General features: G+C 38.9%; 1 pseudogene; it reads left to right on the forward strand.

Moving 5' to 3' along the window:
* Positions 1-1190: 1190 nt before the first annotated feature.
* Positions 1191-13451, forward strand: LOC133072977 (olfactory receptor 9G19-like; annotated as a pseudogene).
* Positions 13452-13865: the final 414 nt, after the last annotated feature.

Genomic DNA, 13865 nt, shown 5'->3' on the forward strand with positions numbered 1-13865 from the left:
TTTTGCAGGTTTGCTGAAATCAATCATAAATAAGAATATAGATACTATTATGGGTATTCCTTCTGAGGTCAATCTACCTTGGTAGAATATCAGATCCAATATTTAATAGCTCTGAGTGCGGTTGGGTGAACTATATTCACAGTGCTTTTTTTCTCATATGAAGAATGTGTCAAATGGTACTAACTACGGTATAATACTCTCATGGTAATTAAATGCATTAATAATGACAAGCTTTCAAACACTATCGGTCATTCTAACTATTCAACTGTACTAGGTTTTCCTACATTATACCCTAATATATAGTTACCCTTATATCTATATTTGGTAGTCAAATTAAGAGTTTTTTTTTTCATACTCTCTACAACCTTGTTCTGACTTTCTAGAAACATTAAACTATAACATCAAATATAAATATATCATGTTGTTTATAAAAACTCAAGCTTTGGGGGGAGGAGTCAAGTTGGCGGAGGATAGGATGGGGAGACCACTTTCTCCTCTACAAATTCATCGAAAGAACAATTGAACGCTGAGCAAATTTCACAAAACAACTTCTGACCGCTAGCAGAGGACATCAGGCGCTCAGCAAAGCAACCCATTGTCTTCAAAAGGAGGTAGGACAAAATATAAAAGATAAAAAGAGAGACAAAAGAGCTAGGGACGGAGACCCATCCTGGGAAGGGAGTCTTAATAGAGGAAGTTTCCAAACACCAGGAAACCCTCGCACTAGTGGGTCTGGGGGAAGTTTTTGAACCTCGGAGGGCAACCTAACTGGGAGGAAAAATTAAATAAGGCCCACAGATTATGTGCCTAAAAGCAACTCCCAGCAGAAAAGTAACCCAGATGCCTGCATCCACCACCAGCAAGTGGGGGCGGAATGGAGAGGAGAGGGCGGCATTGCTTAGGGTAAGGACCAGGCCTGAAGGCCCTGAGAGCAATTGGAGGGAGCTTTTTTAAACTGTGGGATAGCAAGAGAGAAAATTAACCAGCCTGAACACACTGCCGGCTGTTCACAAAACAAAGGGACTGAGAAACTCCAGAGAAGAGCTAGCCAGTGGTGGACCGGTCAATCCCCACCGGAGGTAGGAGGCAGGGGGGAGGGGAAAGGGGCAAACTCGGCCCCAGAGGCGGCATCCCCTCCCACACTACAAACAGGCCTCCAGTTTCTATCCAAAGACTTCCTGAGATTCTGGATGGTCGACATCCGCCACGCTGGGAGTGTTGCGGCTAGAGGCCAGCTCTTGAGAACAAACACAAGCCGCTGGCACCCAAACTGCACACGCGTAAACTGAGGCTGGGGCCGCGGAGGGGAGAGTGCACCCGTCAAGCCCTTGGCTGCCTGAGCCGCTCAGGCCAGGAAAAGCACAAAACGGAGGCACAACCGAGTCCGCGCTTTTGTGGAGTACCGGAAAACAGGAACCGCACGCAACACAGGGCACACTCCCTATAGAGCATCTGGGAGCCTGAGCAGTGTAGACGGGAAAGCACACACACCCGTGAGCAGGGGCAAACCCAGTGTGGCCGGAACACGGTGAGTGCTACCCACACACAGCGATATCTGTCTGCAGCGCCTCGCCCTCCCTGTAGCAGGACTGAACTAGCGAACCTAAATAAGAGATCACCTCCGCCCACCTGTGTCAGGGCGGAAATTAGGCACCGAAGAGATGGCAAACAGAAGCCAAATAAACAAAGGGAACCGCTTCTGAAAGGAGTGGTGCAACAGATTAAAATTCCTGTAGGTAACACCGACTACACAGGAAGGGGCCTATAGATATCGAGAAGTGTAAGCTGGAATGAGGAGCTATCTGAAACAGAACTGAACCCACACTGACCGCAACAGCTCCAGAGAAATTCCTAGATATATATATATATATATTTTTTTTAATTAAAAAAATTTTTTTCTTTCCTTTTCTTTTTTATTTTTTCTCTATTATTTTCTTTTAAAATTCCCTATTACTCCCCCATTACTCCTTAATTTTCATTTTCATAGATTTTAATGATTTTTTTAATTAAGAAAAACATTTTTTTCTTGTTTTTTTTCTTGTTTTTCTTTTTCTTGTTTTTCTCTCTTATTTCCTTTTAAAGTCCTCTAATACACCTCTATTATTCCTTAATTTTCATTTTCATTTCATTATAACCTTGCAAAAAAAAAAAGAGAGAGAGAGAGAAGCCCTATTTTTAAACTGAACTTCATATATATTTCTAAATTTTTTTGTGTGTTTTTGTTTTTAAATATTGTATTTTAAAGAGTCTAACCTCCATGCTAGATTTTTAATCTGTGTTTTTTAGTATGTGATATAAATTTTGGACATTTAAGAATCCAATATTCAGTTCCCATTTCTATTCAGGAGTGTGTTGATTATTCTCTCCCAATCTTGACTCCCTGTTTTCTACCTCAGAACACCTCTATTTCCTCCTTTCCCCTTCTCTTCCCAATCCAATTCTGTGAATCTTTGTGGGTGTCTGGGCTACGGAGAACACTTTGGGAACAGATAACTGTGTAGATCTGTCTCTCTCCTCTTGAGTCCCCCTTTTTCTCCTCCTGCTCATCTCTATCTCCCTCCTCCCTCTCCTCTTCTTCATGTAACTCTGTGACCCTCTCTGGGTGTCCCTCACGGTGGAGAATCTTTTCACCATTAACCTGGAAGTTTTATTATCAGTGCTGTATAGTTGGAGAAGTCTTGAGACTACTGGAAGAATAAAACTGAAATCCAGAGGCAGGAGACTTAAGCCCAAAACCTGAGAATACCAGAAAACTCCTGACTACATGGAACATTAAGTAATAAGAAACCATCAAAAAGCCTCCATACCTACACCAAAACCAACCACCACCCAAGAGCCAATAAGCTCCAGAACAAGACATACCACGCAAATTCTTTAGCAACGCAGGAACATAGCCCTTAGCGACAACATACAGGTTGCTCAAAGTCACACCTAACACAAAGATCCATCTGAAAACTCATTACTGGACACTCCATTGCACTCCAGAGAGAAGAAATCCAGTTCCACACACCAGAACACCGACGCAAGCTTCCCTAACCAGGAAACCTTGACAAGCCAATCGTCCAACCCCACACACTGGGTGAAAACTCCACAATAAAAATGAGCCACAGACCTCCAGAATACAGAAAGCCCACTCTAGACACAGCAATCTAAACAAGATGAAAAGGCAGAGAACTACCCAACAGGTAAAGGAACATGAAAAATGCCCACCAAGTCAAACAAAAGAGGAGGAGATAGGGAATCTACCTGAAAAAGAATTTAGAATAATGATAACAAAAATGATCCAAAATCTTGAAAACAAAATGGAGTTACAGATAAATAGCCTGGAGACAAAGATTGAAAAGATGCAAGAAATGTTTAACAAGGACCTAGAAGAAATAAAAAAAAGAGTCAATTAAAAATGAATGATGCAATAAATGAGATCAAAAACAGTCTGGAGCGAACCAAGAGTAGAATAACAGAGACAGAAGATAGGATAAGTGAGGTAGAAGATAAAATGGTGGAAATAAATGAAGCAGAGAGGAAAAAAGAAAAAAGGATCAAAAGAAATGAGGACAACCTCAGGGACCTCTGGGACAATGTGAAACACCCCAACATTCGAATCATACGAGTCCCAGAAGAAGAAGACAAAAAGAAAGGCCATGAGAAGATACTCGAGGAGATAATAGCTGAAAACTTCCCTAAAATGGGGAAGGAAATAGCCACCCAAGTCCAAGAAACCCAGAGAGTCCCAAACAGGATAAACCCAAGGCAAAACACCCCAAGACACATATTAATCAAATGAACAAAGATCAAACACAAAGAACAAATATTAAAAGCACCAAGGGAGAAACAACAAATAACACACAAAGGGATTCCCATAAGGATAACAGCTAATCTATCAATAGAAACTCTCCAGGCCAGAAGGGAATGGCAGGACATACTTAGGGTAATGAAAGAGAATAAACTACAACCTAGATTACTGTACCCAGCATGGATCTCATTCAGACATGAAGGAGAACTCAAAAGCTTTACAGACAAGCAAAAGCTGAGAGAATTCAGCACCATCAAACCAGCTCTTCAACAAATGTTAAAGGATCTTCTCTAGACAGGAAACACAGAAAGGTTGTATAAACGTGAACCCAGCAATATTGTCAAAATGGCTATTCTACCCAAAGCAATCTATAGATTCAATGCAATCCCTATCAAGCTACCAACAGTATTTTTCACAGAACTAGAACAAATAATTTCACAATTTGTATGGAAATACAAAAAACCTCGAATAGCCAAAGTAATCTTGAGAAAGAAGAATGGAACTGGAGGAATCAACCTGCCTGACTTCAGACTATACTACAAAGCCACAGTCACCAAGACAGTATGGTACTAGCACAACGACAGAAATATAGATCAATGGAACAGAATAGAAAGCCCAGAGATAAATCCACGAACCTATGGACACCTTATCTTCGACAAAGGAGGCAAGGATATACAATGGAAAAAAGACAACATCTTTAACAAGTGGTGCTGGGAAAACTGGTCAACCACTTGTAAAAGAATGAAACTAGAACACTTTCTGAAACTAGAACATTTTCTAACACCATACACAAAAATAAACTCAAAATGGATTAAAGATCTAAATGTACATGTAAATCCATGGCTGATTCATATCAATGTATGACAAAACCTACTGGAAAAAATAAATAAATAAATAAAGATCTAAATGTAAGACCAGAAACTATAAAACTCCTAGAGGAGAACATAGGCAAAACACTCTCCGACATAAATCACAGCAAGATCCTCTATGACCCACCTCCCAGAATATTGGAAATAAAAGCAAAACTAAACAAATGGGACCTAATGAAACTTAAAAGCTTTTGCACAACAAAGGAAACTATAAGTAAGGTGAAAAGACAGCCCTCAGATTGGGAGAAAATAATAGCAAATGAAGAAACAGACAAAGGATTAATCTCAAAAATATACAAGCAACTCCTGCAGCTCAACTCCAGAAAAATAAATGACCCAATCAAAAAATGGGCCAAAGAACTAAACAGACATTTCTCCAAAGAAGACATAGAGATAGCTAACAAACACATGAAAAGATGCTCAACATCACTCATTATCAGAGAAATGCAAATCAAAACCACAATGAGGTACCATTACACGCCAGTCAGGATGGCTGCTATCCAAAAGTCTACAAGCAATAAATGCTGGAGAGGGTGTGGAGAAACGGGAACTCTCTTACACTGTTGGTGGGAATGCAAACTAGTACAGCCGCTATGGAGAACAGTGTGGAGATTTCTTAAAAAACTGGAAATAGAACTGCCATATGACCTAGCAATCCCACTTCTGGGCATACACACTGAGGAAACCAGATCTGAAAGAGACACGTGCACCCCAATGTTTATTACAGCACTGTTTATAATAGCCAGGACATGGAAGCAACCTAGATGCCCATCAGCAGATGAATGGATAAGGAAGCTGTGGTACATATACACCATGGAATATTACTCAGCCGTTAAAAAGAATTCATTTGAACCAGTTCTAATGAGATGGAATAAACTGGAGCCCATTATACAGAGTGAAGTAAGCCAGAAAGATAAAGAACATTACAGCATACTAACACATATATATGGAATTTAGAAAGATGGTAACGACAACCCTATATGCAAAACAGAAAAAGAGACACAGAAGTACAGAACAGACTTTTGAAATCTGTGGGACAAGGTGAGGGTGGGATGTTTCGAAAGAACAGCATGTATATTATCTATGGTGAAACAGATCACCAGCCCAGGTGGGATGCATGAGACAAGTGCTCTTGCCTGGTGTACTGGGAAGACCCAGAGGAATCGGGTGGAGAGGGAGGTGGGAGGGGGGATCGGGATAGGGAATACGTGTAAATCTATGGCTGATTCATATCAATGTATGACAAAACCCACTGAAAAAAAAATAAATAAATAAAGGGAAAAAAAAACCAAAACGTGAACCCAAAACAACAAAGTAAATTGCAATGGGACCATACCTATCAATAATTACCTTAAATGTAAATGGGCTGAATGCCCCAACCAAAAGACAAAGATTGGCTGAATGGATACCTATATATGCTGTCTACAAGAGACCCACCTCAAAACAAGGGACACATACAGACTAAAAGTGAAGGGCTGGAAAAAATATTTCACACAAACGGAGACCAAAAGAAAGCAGGAGTCGCAATACTCATATCAGATAAATAGACTTTCAAATAAAGGCTGTGAAAAGAGACAAAGAAGGACACTACATAATGATCAAAGGATCAATCCAAGAAGAAGATATAACAATTATAAATATATATGCACCCAATATAGGAGCACCACAGTATGTACGGCAAACGCTAACGAATATGAAAGAGGAAATGAATAGTAACACAATAGTAGTGGGAGACTTTAATACTCCACTCACAACTATGGATAGATCAACTAAACAGAAAATTAACAAGGAAAAACAAACTTTAAATGACACAATGGTCCAGCTAGACCTAATTGACATCTATAGGACGGTTCACCCCAAAACAATCAACTTCACCTTTTTCTCAAGTGCACATGGAACCTTCTCCAGAATAAATCACATCCTGGGCCATAAATCTAGTCTTGGTAAATTCAAAAAAAATGAAATCATTCCAGTCATCTTTTCTGACCACAGAGCAGTAAGATCAGATCTCAATTACAGAAAGAAAATTATTAAAAATTCAAACATATGGAGACTAAACAACATGCTTCTGAATAACCAACAAATCATAGAAGAAATCAAAAAAGAAATCTAAATATGCATGGAAATGGATGAAAATGAAAACACAACAACCCAAACCTATGGGACACTGTAAAGGCAGTGCTAAGGGAAGATTCATAGCATTACAGGCATACCTCAAGAAACAAGAAAAAAGGCAAATAACCTAACTCTACACCTAAAGCACCTAGAGAAGGGAGAAGTGAAGAACCCCAGGGTTAGTCGAAGGAAAGAAATCTTAAAAATTAGGGCAGAAATAAATGCAAAAGAAACTAAAGAGACCATAGCAAAAATCAACAAAGCTAAAAGCTGGTTTTTTAAAAAAATAAACAAAATTGACAAACCATTAGCAAGACTCATTAAGAAACGAAGAGGGAAGTACCAAATTAACAAAATTAGAAACGAAAATGGGCATACACACCGAGGAAACCAGATCTGAAAGAGACACGTGCACCCCAATGTTCATCGCAGCACTGTTTATAATAGCCAGGACATGGAAGCAACCTAGATGCCCATCAGCAGATGAATGGATAAGGAAGCTGTGGTACATATACACCATGGAATATTACTCAGCCGTTAAAAAGAATTCATTTGAACCAGTTCTAATGAGATGGAATAAACTGGAGCCCATTATACAGAGTGAAGTAAGCCAGAAAGATAAAGAACATTACAGCATACTAACACATATATATGGAATTTAGAAAGATGGTAACGACAACCCTATATGCAAAACAGAAAAAGAGACACAGAAGTACAGAACAGACTTTTGAAATCTGTGGGACAAGGTGAGGGTGGGATGTTTCGAAAGAACAGCATGTATATTATCTATGGTGAAACAGATCACCAGCCCAGGTGGGATGCATGAGACAAGTGCTCTTGCCTGGTGTACTGGGAAGACCCAGAGGAATCGGGTGGAGAGGGAGGTGGGAGGGGGGATCGGGATAGGGAATACGTGTAAATCTATGGCTGATTCATATCAATGTATGACAAAACCCACTGAAAAAAAAATAAATAAATAAAGGGAAAAAAAAACCAAAACGTGAACCCAAAACAACAAAGTAAATTGCAATGGGACCATACCTATCAATAATTACCTTAAATGTAAATGGGCTGAATGCCCCAACCAAAAGACAAAGATTGGCTGAATGGATACCTATATATGCTGTCTACAAGAGACCCACCTCAAAACAAGGGACACATACAGACTAAAAGTGAAGGGCTGGAAAAAATATTTCACACAAACGGAGACCAAAAGAAAGCAGGAGTCGCAATACTCATATCAGATAAATAGACTTTCAAATAAAGGCTGTGAAAAGAGACAAAGAAGGACACTACATAATGATCAAAGGATCAATCCAAGAAGAAGATATAACAATTATAAATATATATGCACCCAATATAGGAGCACCACAGTATGTACGGCAAACGCTAACGAATATGAAAGAGGAAATGAATAGTAACACAATAGTAGTGGGAGACTTTAATACTCCACTCACAACTATGGATAGATCAACTAAACAGAAAATTAACAAGGAAAAACAAACTTTAAATGACACAATGGTCCAGCTAGACCTAATTGACATCTATAGGACGGTTCACCCCAAAACAATCAACTTCACCTTTTTCTCAAGTGCACATGGAACCTTCTCCAGAATAAATCACATCCTGGGCCATAAATCTAGTCTTGGTAAATTCAAAAAAAATGAAATCATTCCAGTCATCTTTTCTGACCACAGAGCAGTAAGATCAGATCTCAATTACAGAAAGAAAATTATTAAAAATTCAAACATATGGAGACTAAACAACATGCTTCTGAATAACCAACAAATCATAGAAGAAATCAAAAAAGAAATCTAAATATGCATGGAAATGGATGAAAATGAAAACACAACAACCCAAACCTATGGGACACTGTAAAGGCAGTGCTAAGGGAAGATTCATAGCATTACAGGCATACCTCAAGAAACAAGAAAAAAGGCAAATAACCTAACTCTACACCTAAAGCACCTAGAGAAGGGAGAAGTGAAGAACCCCAGGGTTAGTCGAAGGAAAGAAATCTTAAAAATTAGGGCAGAAATAAATGCAAAAGAAACTAAAGAGACCATAGCAAAAATCAACAAAGCTAAAAGCTGGTTTTTTAAAAAAATAAACAAAATTGACAAACCATTAGCAAGACTCATTAAGAAACGAAGAGGGAAGTACCAAATTAACAAAATTAGAAACGAAAATGGGCATACACACCGAGGAAACCAGATCTGAAAGAGACACGTGCACCCCAATGTTCATCGCAGCACTGTTTATAATAGCCAGGACATGGAAGCAACCTAGATGCCTATCAGCAGACGAATGGATAAGGAAGCTGTGGTACATATACACCATGGAATATTACTCAGCCATTAAAAAGAATTCATTTGAATCAGTTCTAATGAGATGGATGAAACTGGAGCCCATTATACAGAGTGAAGTAAGCCAGAAAGATAAGGATCACTACAGTATACTAACACATATATATGGAATTTAGAAAGATGGTAATGATAACCTTATACGCAAAACAGAAAAAGAGACACAGATGTACAGAACAGACTTTTGGACTCTGTGGGAGAAGGCGAGGGTGGGATGTTTCAACAGAACAGCATCGAAACATGTATATTATCTTGGGTGAAACAGATCACCAGCCCAGGTTGGATGCATGAGACAAGTAAGTGCTCGGGCCTGGTGCACTGGGAAGACCCAGAGGGAGCGGGTAGAGAGGGAGTTGGGAAGGGGGATTGGGATGGGGAATACATGTAAATCCATGGGTAATTCAAGTCAATGTATAACAAAAACCACTACAATATTGTAAAGTAATTAGCCTCCAACTAATAAAAATAAATGAAAAAAAAGGTTAAAACTCAAAAATAAAACTATAAAAGCAATAAGAAATTCAAACGGTGTAGAAATTTATAGTACTTTGTTACTTATGCAGTAATTACAAATTACATTTAAAATTGATTCTTTAGAATATTGTTATATATTTTTCCTTACTGTCAATTACATAAAACACATAGGTAATTCTGTGTACTTTATAACCCTTTTATTGTATACCACCCCTCTCTCTATGTTTTCCCAAACATATACGTGTGTAGGTTTGTTATTTATTTATTTTTCCGTGTAATTTAATATTTTCTTATCCCAAGAGATATTACTAAGTTGCATGAATCTAGAAAGACTGTAAAGTGTCCCAACATATAAAAGCACTTAAAAAATACTTTACTGTTTTAAAAAATATGTAAAATAGGAAAGTCTACATGGATATAGAGAACAGATTTGTAGTTAGCAAGGGTGAGGGATTGGGGGGAGGGATGGAGTAGTAGATTGGCTTTAGTAGATGTAAGTTATTATATACAGAATGGACAAACAACAACATCTTAATGTATTGCAAAGAGAACTATATTCAGTATACTATGATGAACCATAATGAAAAAGAATATAAAAATGTATATATATTTACACACACATATATATACATTATGAATACACACACACACACACACACACACACATATAAATGAAGTGCTACTTCATTTATACATGTACTTATAAATGAAGTACTGTAGAAAGAATGCAACATTGTTGTACTTCAATTTGAACAATAAATGGAATTAATATTTGATATAAACAAGTAAGTAAATTTTAAGCTATGAAGTAACACATTTAATAAAAAGGAAAACAGACACTACAAAGAGCACCAAAATATAAAAGACAGATATTGCAAATACATCCTCTCTTTATTTCAACAATCTTTCAGTTCAGTTCAGTTCAGTCTCTCAGTCTTTGAGACCCAATGAACCGCAGCACACCAGGCCTCCTTGTCCATCACCAAACCCTGGAGTCCACCCAAACTCATGTCCATTGAGTCAGTGATGCCATCTAACCATCTCATCCTCTGTCATCCCCTTCTTTCCCTGCCTTCAATCTTTCCCAACATCAGGGTCTTCTTCAATGAGTCAGCTCTTTGCATCAGGTGGCCAAAATATTGGAGTTTCGGCTTCAACATCAGTCCTTCCAATGAACACCCAGGACTGATCTCTTTTAAGATGGACTTGTTGGATCTCCTTGCAGTCCAAGGGACTCTCAAGAGACTTCTCCAACACCACAGCTCAAAAGCATCAATTCTTTTTTTTTTTTTTTTTTCATTTATTTTTATTAGTTAGAGGCTAATTACTTTACAATATTGTATTGGTTTTTGTCATACATTGACATGAATCAGCCATGGATTTACATGTATTTCCCATCCCGATCCCCCCTCCCACCTCCTTCTCTACGTGATCCCTCTGGGTCTTCCCAGTGTAAAAAAAAAAAAACAAAACAAACAAACAAAACATCAATTGTTCTGCGCTCAGCTTTCTTTATAGTCCAAATCTCATGTCCATACATGACTACTGGAAAAAACTATAGCCTTGACTAGATGCACCTTTGTTGGCAAAGTAATGTCTCTGCTTTTTAATATGCTGTCTAGGTTGGTCATAATTTTCCTTCCAAGAAGTAAGTGTCTTTTAATTTCATGGCTGCAATCACCATCTGCAGTGATTTTGGAGCCAAGAAAAATAAAGTCAGCCACTGTTTCCATTGTTTCCCCATCTATTTGCCATGAAGTGATGGGACCAGATGCCATGATCTTAGTTTCCTGAATGTTGAGCTTTAAGCCAACTTTTTCACTCTCCTCTTTCATGTTCATCAAGAGGCTCTATAGTTCCTCTTCACTTTCTGACATAAGGGTGGTGCCATCTGCATATCTGAGTTTATTGATATTTCTCCCAGCAATTTTGATTCCAGCCCAGCATTTCTCATGATGTACTCTGCATATAAGTTAAATAAGCAGGGTGACAATATACAGCCTTGACATATTCCTTTTCCTATTTGGAGCCAGTCTGTTGTTCCATGTCCAGTTCTAACTGCTGCTTCCTGATCTGCATACAGGTTTCTCAAGAGGCAAGTCAGATGGTCTGGTATTCCCATCTCTTTAAGAATTTTCCAGTTTATTGTGATCCACACAGTCAAAGGCTTTGGCGTAGTCAAAGGCTTTTGAAATTTCATGCAAAATTCAGCTCAATAAAAGACAGAAATGGTGTGGACCTATCAACAATCTTTACTAAAGTAAGAAATAATAATCAACTTCAGAAATTTAGAACTGCATACTGTTAAATTCCGTGGGGTCGCAAAGAGTCGGACACAACTGAGCGACTGAACTGAGCAGCTAAAGTAATTAAACTAAGAAGGTGTTAGACTGAGGAGGCTCTAAAGTCTCAGTAGACTGTACACAAAACAAAACCCAAATCTGAGAATATAAAGATCAGAAAATGAGACATAAGAAAGAAAAAACAATCACAAACGGCTAACTCTACTTCCCCCAGGAAGGCAACAGCTTAATATGCAACCAATGAAATATTTTGTTGTTTTGTTGTGATTCCACCTCTTCTCTATAAAAATTTCTCCCCTAGCTCCTAATCCCTGGAGTGTTCCGAGCTATTTTCAGTTTGGAGCTGCCTGATTCAAATTGAAGTGTGCTTAAAGAAAGACTTGAAAATTCCCATCTGCCAAAGTTTATTTGTTAACAATATATATGTAATGGTAAGGTCTGAGTGGTTTTCTTACAAGATGAAAACTCTTTTTAGAATGATCACTTTCATTATTAGATCCTGGACTTCAAAGTTTACTGTTGATACACTGACATCAATTTAACTATTTTCTTTACATTGAGCCCTGTGATTGAAGCAGGACTCCCATTTTCTCTCCTTTTAGGGGAGATTCTCTTCAACCACGGAGAGAGGCGACCACGCAGTGGCTGAGTCCATCCTTTGTTGGCTTCACAACAGAAGCCAGGACACTGCTGGTCCAGTTTGAGGAGTTCCTTGGTGTCCACTCTGCTCTGTGCTCTGTGACCTTCCTAGTGCTGATCTGCAGTTACTCTCAACTGCACACACCCAAGTATTTTTCCCCTGGGAATCTGTCTTTTCTGGATTTCTGTTATTCCTTTGTGTACACACCAAAGGTCTTAGTGACCTGCATCTCTGAAGACAAGAGCATCTCCTTCACTGGCTGTGTGGTCCAGTCTTCTTCTCTGCGGGGCTGGGATACAGTGAGTGTTATCTTCTGGCTGCCATGGCTTTTGACTGCGGGGTGCCCATTTCCAATTCCCTACTCTCTGCTCAGGTCATGTCAAGGAGACTGTGCATCTGTTTGTCTGTATATTCCTATACTGGGGGTTTTGTCAATGCAATAATAAGCCCCAGTAACACACTCAAACTGAATTCTTGTGGTGACAATGCTATTGGTGACTTTTTCTGTGATGTCCCTGGTGAGGTTGGCATGTGATGTGAAAGAGTCCTACCAGGATATACTGTACTTCCTCCTGACCTCCAATGTGATCATTCCCATTCTGCTCATAATTGCATCCTACCTCTTCATCATGACCACCATCTAGAGGATCCGCTCCACCCAGGGCCGCCTCAAGGCCTTCTCCACCTGCTCCTCCCCCCACCCCGATTTCTGTCACCTTGTACTATGGCTGCCCTCTCAACATCTACTCCTCCCGTCCAACTTCCAGCTATCCCTCTGAGAGGGACAAGATAGTGTCTATATTTTACACCATGGTGTTCCCCATGTTGAACCCCATGATCTATAGTCTGAGGAATACAGATGTGAAAGAACCTCTGAAAAACCCTTCATATTAACATAATCCAAATTCTAAATTGACATGAACTTCTCAAATCAGTGCTCAGCGATAACAGACTTCTTTAAGGGAAGCTTGGGTCGAAGAATTAAAGAATACCAGGTTGAGAAGATATTGTTTTGCTTTAGTCATCATATTATAATGTATACTCTAAAACATAGGTTCAATTTAATATTACTATAATTTTAAAAGTAGCATTCATAATTAATGCAAAATACAAGTGTGCATATTTTGTCTGGAATTCAAAAGGCTTGAATTTTACTTACTAACCCCCCCAGATTTGACCCAATTTATTTTCTTTACCTAGTGGGATTTATGGGAATATAAAGAAATTGTCTTATTGACTCTGGGGGGTTTAGGGGAAAGAAAAAAAAAAAAAAAACTTCTCATCACGTACTTAGAGCTTCTGTGGAAA

This window comes from Dama dama, chromosome 1, assembly GCF_033118175.1.
Source record: "Dama dama isolate Ldn47 chromosome 1, ASM3311817v1, whole genome shotgun sequence".
In the NCBI taxonomy this organism is placed as follows: Eukaryota; Metazoa; Chordata; class Mammalia; order Artiodactyla; family Cervidae; genus Dama; species Dama dama.